Source organism: Leopardus geoffroyi, chromosome B1 (genome assembly GCF_018350155.1).
Source record: "Leopardus geoffroyi isolate Oge1 chromosome B1, O.geoffroyi_Oge1_pat1.0, whole genome shotgun sequence".
In the NCBI taxonomy this organism is placed as follows: Eukaryota; Metazoa; Chordata; class Mammalia; order Carnivora; family Felidae; genus Leopardus; species Leopardus geoffroyi.
The window spans coordinates 153,843,972-153,856,057 of record NC_059327.1 but is presented as its reverse complement, the minus strand read 5'-3'; the positions used below and the strand labels follow the sequence as shown (position 1 = coordinate 153,856,057).

The following is a 12,086-nucleotide window of genomic DNA, read 5'->3' as shown; positions in this document are numbered from 1 at the left end:
GTTTTTTCATAGACCATGTGATCTCAGTTTATGGACATAAATATGATTCCTGTATTTCGGGGCAAAATCAAAGGCCACAGTTTTCAACTGGATAGAAAAAACAACTCTGAAACTGCTTCAATTATAATGTGCATAAAATGAAGTGGTCGTGGCCCACTTTTGCATTTTCTATCTTCTGCCACCAAAATAATTAAAATTTATGACAATGCAGAGGGACAAAAATAGTTTTATAAGCTGTTTAACTTAGTAAATGCTAATTATGAGAGAAAAAAATCAAATTATTTGAAGTTATGCTTAAAAACAACAGAAAAACTAACATCTATAAGTTGGAATGTGAAAAAGAGTCAATCCTGCTTATCTGGGCTAGTTGCTTAGGGAAATGTTGACATTATTCTCTGTCAGAATCTTTTATTTTAGTTTCTTACATGAACATATTCCCTCAAAAATAACTTTTGGTAACATCTGGTGATCCCATGTAATTTGCTTATCTGCCTTGTATCATAAACAAATTTTCAGTTTTCTAGTCAATTACTAAGACAGAGACTTCTTTTTTTGGATGGAAATGCAGGGGATCTAGAATACTCAGAGTTCTCTTAAAATAAATATCTTTTAAAAAGCACTTACAATACCTACTATAAAGTTACTGTAATTAAGTAGTGTGGCACTAATCAATGGTTCCATAGCTTAATGGAACACTCCAGAATAGAGCCACAATTTTACTCTTTTGACTTTTTTTAAGTGTTCCTTTATATATATGTATATATATATATATCAATATATATATATATATATATATTGATATATATATATATATATATATATATATATTGAGAGAGAGAGAGAGCATGCACATGAGCAGGGAAGGGGAAGAGAGAGAGAGGGAAACTGAGGATCTGAAGCAGGCTGCACACGGTCACCACAGAGCCCGAAATGGAGCTTGAACTCAGGAACCATGAGATCATGACTTGAATCGAAGTCAAGAGTCAGACACAACTGACTGAGCCACCCAGGTGACCCACTCATCTACCTTTTTTATTGTGATAACATTTAATAAGATCTACCTTTGTAATGAAATCTTAAGTGTACAATATAGAATTGCTAACTATAGGTATAGTGCTGTATAGCAGATCTCTAGAAATCATTTATCTTACAAAACTGAAACTTTATACCTATTGAATAGAAATTCCCCACTTCCTTCTTTCCCCCAATACTCATTGGATTTTTGATAAAGGTGCAAAAAGTAAACCCAATTTGAAAGAGAAGATATTTTAAACAAATACTTTTGGGGCCACTGGTTATCTATCATGATAAAATGATCCTAGGTTCTTTCTCACATTATACACAGAAGTTAATTTGAGGTGCAGAGACAGCCACATCCCTATCTCCTAACAGTAGGGTAGTTCTATTTTCAACTTTTTAAATATTTTCTAGCGACATTTGTTAAAGAGCTTATCTCAGATCATATAAAGAATGCTTACCTTTCATGAGTAGGAAGACAAATGATACAATTTACAATAGGTTCATATGAATGATTAATTAGCACATAGAAATATGATGGATTACTTTTCAGAGCATTATGTTAAGTGAAAATGGATTCAAAAGGCCATATTCTATATGATATCATCATAGAGCATTTTGTAAAAAACAAAAATCTAAAGATAATAGTTGGATAAATACTTGCTAAAGGTTGAGAGAAAATGGAAGGATTTGTCACAAATGGGCATGAGGGAGATTTTGAGGGGGTAATTGAACTGTTCTATATTTTGTTCATGTAGGTAGTTGTGCAACTTTATATATTTTTAAAACTTACAGAATTTTCTGGGGCGCCTACGTGGCTCAGTCAATTAAGCATCTGACTTCAGCTCGGGTCATGATCTCACTGTTCATAAGTTTGAGCCCCACGTTTGGCTCTGTGTTGACAGCTCAGAGTCTGGAGCCTGCTTTGGATTCTCTCTCTCCTCTCTCTCAAAAATAAATAAACGCTAAAAATAATTAAAACTTACAGAACTTTCCAACAGAAAAACATGAATTTTATAATATATATTCTGCCATGAAATTTTCAAAAGTCACTTACTAAAATCAAATAAAGCCTTTGTAAAATAATGCTTTTATATAATAGAATTTCAATTCCAATTATGATGTAAAAATGTACAAAGGAGTGTTGCCCTAACCCTAGCAATGTGAGAAAACTGCATAATCTACAAATCCATAACTTTCCTTGAGTGAGTCAGTTGTGAGTTGGTAAATTAACCTAGTCAATTGAATTCCAAAGGATGATAGTCCCCGCAGAAGTGAGACAGGACTTGAACTGTTTCTTTCATTTTTAGAAGATTGTTGAAGGAAAACAAGGTAATCATAGAAGCAGGTAGGGACAGCTTAAAAATTTAAGATATTTTAGATGCTGAAAGTAAACTGTCAATTTGTTTAGTTTCCATGGGAACTTCAAACAGGAAAAATCTGAGGTCACTGACAAGCTTCCTTCCATAGGCCTCCATGGATACTCTTGATAAAGACAGCAGGTAGGTCTAGAGATCAGTGTGGCACATGGACACAGAGCACTGTCTGCTCCCCATATATATCACATATATCACATATATATTTATATATCACATTTTCTTTATCCATTTATCTATACATGAATATTTGGGTTGCTTCTATATCTTGGCTATTATAAATAGTATAGCAATAAACATAGGGGTGCATATATCTCTTTGAATAGTGTTTTCATTTTCTTTAGGTAAATAGCCAGCAGTGTGACTATTAGATCATATGGTATTTCTATTTTTAATTTAATTTTTGAGAAACCTCCATCTACTTTCCACTGTGGCTGTACCATAAAAGATATTCTTATCAACCAAGGCATCCCATGGGTTCAGAGATTATCTCTCAGGAGCTGGTCAAAGCCATTCCTGTGCCCGCCTGGGTGGCTCATTTGGTTAAGTGCCCAACTCTTGATTTTGGTTCAGGTCATGATATTAGGGTCATGAGATTGAGCCTGGCATCAGGCTCCATCCTGAGAGTAGAGCCTGCTTAAGATTCTCTCTCTCTCTCTCTCTCTCTCTCTCTCTCTCTGCCCCTTTCTCAACTTGTGCTTTCTCTCTCTAAAAAATAAAAAAAATAAATTAATTAAACGAAATTTAAAAAGCCATTCCTACCACTTGGCAATGAGAAAAAATGAAATCTTGCCAGTTGCAACAACATAGATGGAACTGGAGGGTATTATGCTAAGTGAAATAAGTCAGAGAAAGACAGATATCATATGTTTTCACTCAAGTGTGGAATATGAGAAACTTAACAGAAGACCATGAGAGAAGTGAAGGGGAAAAAATAGTTTCAGACAGGAAAGAAAACCATAAGAGACTCTTTTTTTATTTCAGTCTTCCATACAATTTTATTTTCTCCCTTTAACCATAATAATATGATATCCAAATTTTGTCTTAACCAAAAGGTCTATAAACACAGGCTTATCCAGCCCACTTACAGGCTAGGCAAATGCTGCTTCTTGAAATGGTCCCACCTTGGTACTTCTGGTCATCCAACCCAAGTCACCCCCTTGCCTGGCTTTATCTCTACTATACTGTGTGGCCACTTCACTGAATCTCATTTCAGACTTCAACTTTTCCATGGCTTGCATGATTTTCCCATGTTTTTCACACAGAATGTGTCTGACCTTTATTGCATTGCCACCATCTTTGGGACCCTGAGCCTTCTTCTCAGAACTGTCACTCCCAGAGGCTGCTCCCCCTTCCCCCCCTTTCCTGGAACTGCTTTTTCCCTTGGGCAGCATCTTCGAATCTTGCAGCTGTACTGTCAAAGGCTTCAGTTGCCTCTAAGAGACTCTTAAATACAGAGAACAAACTGAGGGTTGATGGAGGGGATGGGTGGGGAGGGCGGGCCGGGGAGGGGAAAATGGGTGATGGGTATTGAGGAGGGCACTTGTTGGGATGAGCACTGGGTGTCATATGTAACCAATGAATCATGGGAATCTACTCCCAAAGCCAAGAGCACACTGTATATACTGTATGTTGGCTAACTTGACAATAAATTATATTTAAAAAAAGAATTTAAAAAGCCATTCTTGAAGAAGTTTAGAATGTGCAGGGTTTAGGCAACCCAGAACTACTGATCTAACCCTTTGCTGTACAATTTCCAAGTAGTTCAGTGATAAAGTATTTTTAAATAAAAAGAAGTTACAACTCATGAGATTTAACTTAAAGCTCTGAGGGGATATTAAATCAATTTTTATAGAGCCAGTTTCCTACAAAATGTCAACTGTAGTTGCACCATAATATAATAAAAGACCTAGTCATAAAAATCACATTTAGTGGTAGGAGAGGATACTCTATAAATGATTTGAGTGATTTTGTTAATATTTGACATGCCTAAGCATTTGTTTTTGTATTTATATATGGAAGCAGTTCTTATATTCTTCTAAAAAATTCAGTTTAGTGCGTTATTATCAAGCTTTATCATCATATTATTTTAATTATAAAAAGCAGTAGCAAAAACAAAATTATATTCTTTGAAATTTACATACAATATACTAAATTGACTGGCATATTGTAATTAGGAATGGGATCAAATATACATATAATAAAGTTTTAAAAGAGTAACCATTCTTTTTTTTTTTTTTTTAACGTTTATTTATTTTTGAGACAGAGAGAGACAGAGCATGAACGGGGGAGGGGCAGAGAGAGAGGGAGACACAGAATCGGAAACCGGCTCCAGGCTCTGAGCCATCAGCCCAGAGCCTGACGCGGGGCTCGAACTCATGGACTGTGAGATCGTGACCTGGCTGAAGTCGGACGCTTAACCGACTGCGCCACCCAGGCGCCCCAAAGAGTAACCATTCTTATGTAAAGTTTTATAATGATATATTTATGATTTATAGTACATCTAGTTCATAATATTCATAGTATATTAAAGATTCATCACTTTTATCATATATTTCTTATGATTTACACATTTATATGTCTTCTAATGGTAACCAAAAATTGGCATTTTTGCTTATATTGGATACTTAAAGTGAGGTTCACATTTATGTCCTATAATAATTTTTTGGTAAACTTCTCATTTTTATAGTTTGATGAAATTCGTTTATTGAGAAAAATGTTTTTAATTTTATACATTCAAAATAATAAGCATGTTGAAATGCCATGAATTAATAGTATAAGATCAAACACTGTGACAAAGTTATTTTCAATATATATTCGTGTGTTTTAGGCTTTGTCCACAATAAAATTATGCATGCTTTCCTTTTAGCTGTTCGTGCTACTTTCAATAGCTTTAATGCATAATAATTTATCTGCAATCTAAATGCCATCTACTTCAAAGTAGGATTTAAGCTGACAATATGTAATTATTTAGAGAACTCTATTGAAGTACTAATATGTTTGAAGATTTCTAGGTGTACAGAAAAAATTTGCCTGTTTTATGATGCCAACTTTACTAGCCTTCAATGTTCTAGGATGAGAAAAAAGAAAAATAATCCGTTTTTAGGTTACTCTTACCCATTGAAAACTATGTGGATACTCTCAAACACGTTTCATGGTGGTGATTTTATTAACTACCATCTAGGAACGTGGAATGTGACATGCTGATGGGAAAAGTGGAAGAAAATGAGGCAGGAGAGATAAGTAATATATTTATGGAAGTCCTTTAAACTCTGTGGTCCACTATGCTCTTTTTCTCCTGAGGGCATTGGGAACTCATAGAATGTTCCGAGTGGCAGATAATATTACTTAGGTATTGGTGGAAAGGGCTAATGTACTTTAAGTTTGGGGGAAACATATTTGAGTTTGATGAAAATGGTGAACATATAGTATTTGATCTAAAATAAGAGATCTAAAAATAAGAGTGGGTAGCTAGAAAATGACTTAATATTTTTTCCAACTATAAAACCATGTAAACCAAACCCATTTGACCCATCACATGCAATGTAAACTCCATGAGAACTGAAATTTCATTTTGTATTGTTAAAGTAATTAAACAAAGAGGCCATTAGACTGAGGTAGATTTAATGCATGCACAGTCTATGCAAGCAAACTGAAACGTAAGCCAGAGTAAACTCCTATAAATGCCTCAAGGCTAAGAAATTAAAACCTAAGAACAACTGGGCACCTGGGTGGCTCAGTAGGTTAAGCATCCCACTTTGGCTTAGGTCATGATCTCACAGCTTGTGAGTTCGAGCCTGGCGTCGGGCTCTATGCTGATGGCTCAGAGCCTGGAGCCTGCTTCAGATTCTGTGTCTCCCTCTCTCTCTGCCCCTCCCCTACTCTCTCTCTGTCTCTCAAAAATAAATAAATGTTAAAAACATTTTAAAAAACGACAAAATCAACTAATCACAGTCAACTAGTCTTTCCCAAATTAAGCAACCACTTGAGCTTTACTTCCATGGCAAATCTAATAGAGTCTTTGCCTTACATTCTGTTGGCTCCTAACCATTTTCATTTTGGCACTGACAGATTCAAATCCATGTTTGTTCAAATATATTCTTCAAACATTTTTAAAAAAAATTTTTAGTGTTTATTTTTGAGAGAGAGACAGAGCGTGGGCGGGGGAGGGCCAGAGAGAGGGAGACACAGAATCGCAAGCAGGCTCCAGGCTCTGAGCTGTCAGCACAGAGCCCGATGGTGAGAACATGACCCGAGTGGAAATCAGACTCCCAACAGACTGAGCCACCAGGCGCCCCTCTTCAAAAATTGCAATGTACAATTTATCTTGTAACACTATCCTCTTTATTATTGATCTCCGTGACACCTGGAACATAGGTGCACAATAAAATTTTGAATAAAGTATGAAAATGGTGACTGTTCAAAGCTGCATAATACTATAATATCTAAGGCTTAGTTCTTAAGGAATAACCAATGAAGGAAAGAGGTTGAAAGGATGGTGGTTGATAAAAAGCACCGATTTGAATGTTAAATACATTTTGAAGAACACAAAGTAGAATATGCCAAATAAAGGAGAATGGTGTTATGAATATAAATATCATTGTATCTTGAATATAGTGATTCTGGTTTGCAAATGAACACATTATAAGTAATTTAGAGCATAAAAAATAAGGTCTGGGAAGCCATAGTCAGGTTGGGTAAATGAATTATGCTCAGAACACTCAAAATAGAGAGTTGAATTTGGTTATGAACATTTTTGAGTTTACAGTTTCTTTTTCCTTTAATGTTTATTTATTAAATAATAATAAATTTATTATTTTCATTTTTATTATTTATTCTATTTATTATTTTTATTTTATTTTTCTTTAATATTTATTTATTAAATAATAATAAATTTATTATTTTTATATTTGAGACAGAGTGCAAATAAGGAAGGGGGGGGGATGCAGAATCTGAAGCAGGCTTCAGGTTCTGAGCTGTCAGCACAGAGTGCGACATGGGGCTCGAACCCACGAGATATGAGATCATGACATGAGCCGAAGTCGGATGCCCAATCTACTGAGCCACCCAGGTGCCCCACTAGTTCACAATTTCTGATATACTTCAGTTAGCACAGAACATCCTCAGGAATCCTTTTATGCATTTGTATCTTCTCTATTTCCATAGTTTATTTTTATTTGTTTTCATTTTCAGTTACTTTTACAGCTAGTGCAGTAAATGTAGCATTTTTAGAAATTTAAAATTATTAGAAAAAACTGAACATTTTGATTTGACCTAGAAAGAGTCACAATTTTAATCCTTAACATTTATTTCACACCCTGAAAGAATTATGCTACAGTATATAGAACTTAATTTTTTTCTATACAAATGTTTAAAATATGACAATTAATAAGATACTAATAGAAATTACATTTAAGGGTATTAACGTTCAAAAAGAGTAAGACAGGCTATGCTTTTGACACAATTGGGCCATTTGGATGGATAGTATATATCAAAATTGGTCATATCTTTACTGTAAATTTTTTTTATTTGTTCTCATTGACAATTTTCCTCCAGATTTAAATCTCATGGTCATGTTTATGTAAACTATTTGGTGATAGTCACATTTTTGTTTGTTTGTTTTCTTTTCAATTATAGGTGTGTTTTTTTTAATTATTTATTTGAGAGAGGGAGAACTCAAGTGTGAGAGAAAGTGAAGGAGGGGCAGAGAGAGGGAGAGAGAGAAGCCCAAGCAGGCTCCATACTATTAGTGTATAGCCCCAAGCAGGGCTTGATCTCACAAACTATGCAATCATGACCTGAGCCGAAATCAAGAGTTGGATGCTTAACAGACTGAGCCACCCAGGTGCCCCAGTGATAATCACATTTCTATGTCCTGGATATGTTTTTTTCCCCAATAAATTCATTTTTTAAAAATTTACATCCAAGTTAGATAGCATACAGTGCAACAATGATTTCAGGACTAGATTCCTTAATGTCCCTTACCCATTTAGCCCATGCCCCTTCCCACAACCCTCTATGTCCTGGATATCTTTAACTAAAGTTACCATGTGCCAGTTGGTCTAGCACAATCTTGGTTTATGCCTCTCATATAAAATTAATGATTAACAGTGTCCCACTTTCACTTCCAAATCTCCCAATTTCTACGGTAAGTTTATAAAATATGTTGTCACCCAATCTTCAATCTAATACAAAGAAGTTTCTTAAGATGCTCCAATTTTGAGGTGGTGGTGAGAGAGAGGGAGACAGGAATATGTATATGAGGAAATTAATTTAAAATTGAGTAAATCAGTAATGAAACAGTACTTTACTGCAGTTACTGAGTCAGAAATAATATTGCATCACTAAATTATAAATTAAAATACTGAGAAGATCTTCATTAGTGTAGATCAAGATAACGCTGCATAGTGATTGAGGTCGATCAACAAATCAGATATACGATGGTGAATCCAATAGTCTGTACACTGTCTCATGAAGGAATCTAAGTTCCATTGCAATTTAGATAATTGAAGATTTGATATATTTTTATTCTATGTTTCTGTATTTATAAATGAGTTCCTGAGCCACATGATTCCCGGTACCCTGATGCACCTTTTAATCAGAAAACACACACATGCATACACACACAGAAATTGTAGTATATGCAGTTCATTTTCGTTCGTTATTGCATAAGCTGTTTCTTTAATTCTTTTTCTCTGCCTTATTTATTGATCTTGTTTATTACATTTGGTTTAACAAAGAATAAATAATTACTGTTAATTGCTATTTCATGTTCCACTGGATATTTCTTTAGAAATGTATGATATGCCTTGTGTATTATACATGCTTTCATGTCCCCAGCTAGGTTATGACTTTCTGGAATTTGAGGTAATGTGTGTTATTCAGATTTCTATCCTCTGATGCCTATAAAAACATACACTCTTTAATAGGAATGCAAAAAATATCTATTATCTTAGAAGCCATAATCATAGAAATACAATTATTTGATAAAGTCAACTACTGGACTTTTTTGTTGAAAAATTCTCTTTGTTCTTTCAAAGTTAATTACTTAGGATTTTTACAGCCTTCTTGTCTAATTTGCTTACAGGTGGTTCTAATACCTCTAATCCTTTATTTTTATTTTCCTGTAAAAACAGGGTCAGTTTTTATGAAGAGTTCTATAATTTTGTGTTTAAGGAGAAGGGTGTCTTATTTTGAATATATTAAAATTCAATCACACACAAATATTTTAGCACATCATGTTTTCACATGAGGTGTGAATATTTTAAAACCTGCCACAAAGTAACATGTAACATTTGTAAGTAAGCTGGTATAGATTTAAGCTCTTTCAGCTGTCAGATTTTTTATTCTTGTTAATTCTGGCAAAGCTAAAGCAAAATTAATAGGTTTATAATTCAGCCAAATAGAATCTAATGAACCAGATTTTATAATCAATAGCTTTATAAAAGTAATTCAATCAAATTCGTATGTAATAAAAAAGAAATGGTTTAGAGTTAATCAACTGAGTTCAAATGAATTATTTCTACATTTATATTCTTGTTACCTATTTAGACTTAGTGTTGCTTCTTGATTACTTCTGATCCTAATGTATCATGTTATTAGCTATGCTGAAGGTCATTTATATTTTCCCACTGAGAGGAAGAAGTTGGAAGGAAAGGGAAGAAAAGAAAAATTAAATAGAAAAAAAAAAGGAGTCTTGAAATTGGTAGTTCTAGTCATCAGTGAGCTGGAAAGAGGAAACAACAAAAGCCTTTGTTGTAATGACTGAAGAGGAGTAAAAGTAACTTAATAAAACCAGTGTGCTTCAAATGCCAGAACTGAGGTATAAATATTAAATGTATACTCTGTACCGCTCAAAGTCAGAGGAAAATCAGTCCTTGTTTCTCCTCCTCCTCCTCCTGCTCCTCTTCCTCCACCTCCTTTTTGTAGTTCCTGACACTCAGAAACTATTTGTTACTGAAGTGATCATTTTCATTTCCTTTAATTCCAAAAATAATCTTATGAATTTTCAGTTGCCATCTCTCTATCAAAAATGAAGAAAATGGGGCTTAAAGAAAAAATAATAAAACAACTAACATGTGTGATGTCCACAAACTGAAGAGATAAAGAGCCAGACTATTTGTCTCTAAAACATTGCACTTTTGTTTGGTTTTTCTTTTCAAAGGCTATGCTCCTTTTTTGAGGCAGAAAATTAGGAGTGGTATAGAATCAAAACCCTCCATAGGTCTTCTAGCGTTTCCTGTACATCTGATTTGGCCCATATGAAAGGATGAGAGTTTGTGTAAGAGGATATTTCTCAAGGAACACTCATCAGAAAATGTGGATGTTTCAGGACAGCTCTTATTAAACTAGCCCAAAGAGATGCTAACCATGGAAAAACTGTTCTCGCTAACTATGATATATCTTAGTTACTATTCAAAGATTTTTCTATTTGCCTCATGTATCAGAGGGATTTGAGGTTACCTTTAAAAATTTAGATTATTCTAGAGCTATGCTGGAGAAGCAGTTTTTCCGGGGATATTTCAGCAACACCATACACCACATTCTCATACTAGATAGTTGCCCAAAACAACCCATGACTTGCCTCCCCCTGAAAAGATCCATGAAGTTATCACAGCCTGTGCACTTATTTTTAAGCCATTTTGCATTTAAAATGTGCTTATGCTTGGATTGGTACAGTCCCTTTGCCATTTAGGCTAGTTTTAAATCAATTACATTGCAAGTTGCTTTTAGACTCTATTGCTCTGACAATAATTTGTATTATTTTACCTAACTCTTAAGAGTTTTAGCAGTGCCAGGGCGCCTGGGTGGCTCAGTCGGTTGAGCGTCCGACCTCGGCTCAAGTCATGATCTCACAGCTCTTGAGTTTGAGCCCCGCGTCAGGCTCTGTGCTGACAGCTCGGAGCCTGGAGCCTGTTTCAGATTCTGTGCCTTCCTCTCTCTCTGCCCCAACTTACTCACATTCTGTCTCTGCCTGTCTCAAAAATAAACATCAAAAAAAAAATTTTTAAAAAGTTTTAGCAGTGTCATTCTCTAATTAACCTTCAGTTTTCCCTGACATCACCAGTTTCAAAATATAAATTTCACATTTTTTTTCTGTTCCTCATTAGGGCTTATATAACCAAGCCACAATATATAATGCCCATTTATTACTATTAATATTATTTTTTAAAATGTCAACGTTAATATAATACTCAAGAAGGGTAAAAGGCTATTTCAAAGAGTTGGAAAATATCGGCAGCATATTTAACAAATAATTACTTCAAATATATAAAAAATGTGGGGCGCTTGTGTGGCTCAGTCGGTTAAGCGTCCGACTTCGCTCAGGTCATGATCTCACAGTCCATGAGTTCGAGCCCCGCGTCGGGCTCTGTGCTGACAGCTCGGAGACTGGTGTCTGCTTCAGATTCTGTGTCTCCCTCTCTCTGACCCTCCTCCATTCATGTTCTGTCTCTCTCTGTCTCAAAACTTAAAAAAATATATATCAAAAAATTAAAAAAACAAATATATAAAAAATGTGAAAAACCAAAAAAGAAAGACAAATGAATGGCACTATGTATTGAAATGCAAATATACATATAATTTGATCAAGCAAATTTATTTCTAGATTGATATTCTCTAGAAATAATTGGAAGTATACATAGTCATATGCAGGTAAGGGATTAGAGTCTTGTTTGTAACAGCTAAATGTTT

The 12,086-nt window shown here is 34.7% G+C and overlaps 1 pseudogene; it reads right to left on the bottom strand.

Annotated features, from left to right (window-relative positions):
- Window positions 1-3,371: 3,371 nt before the first annotated feature.
- LOC123583438 lies at window positions 3,372-3,823 on the bottom strand (annotated as a pseudogene).
- Window positions 3,824-12,086: the final 8,263 nt, after the last annotated feature.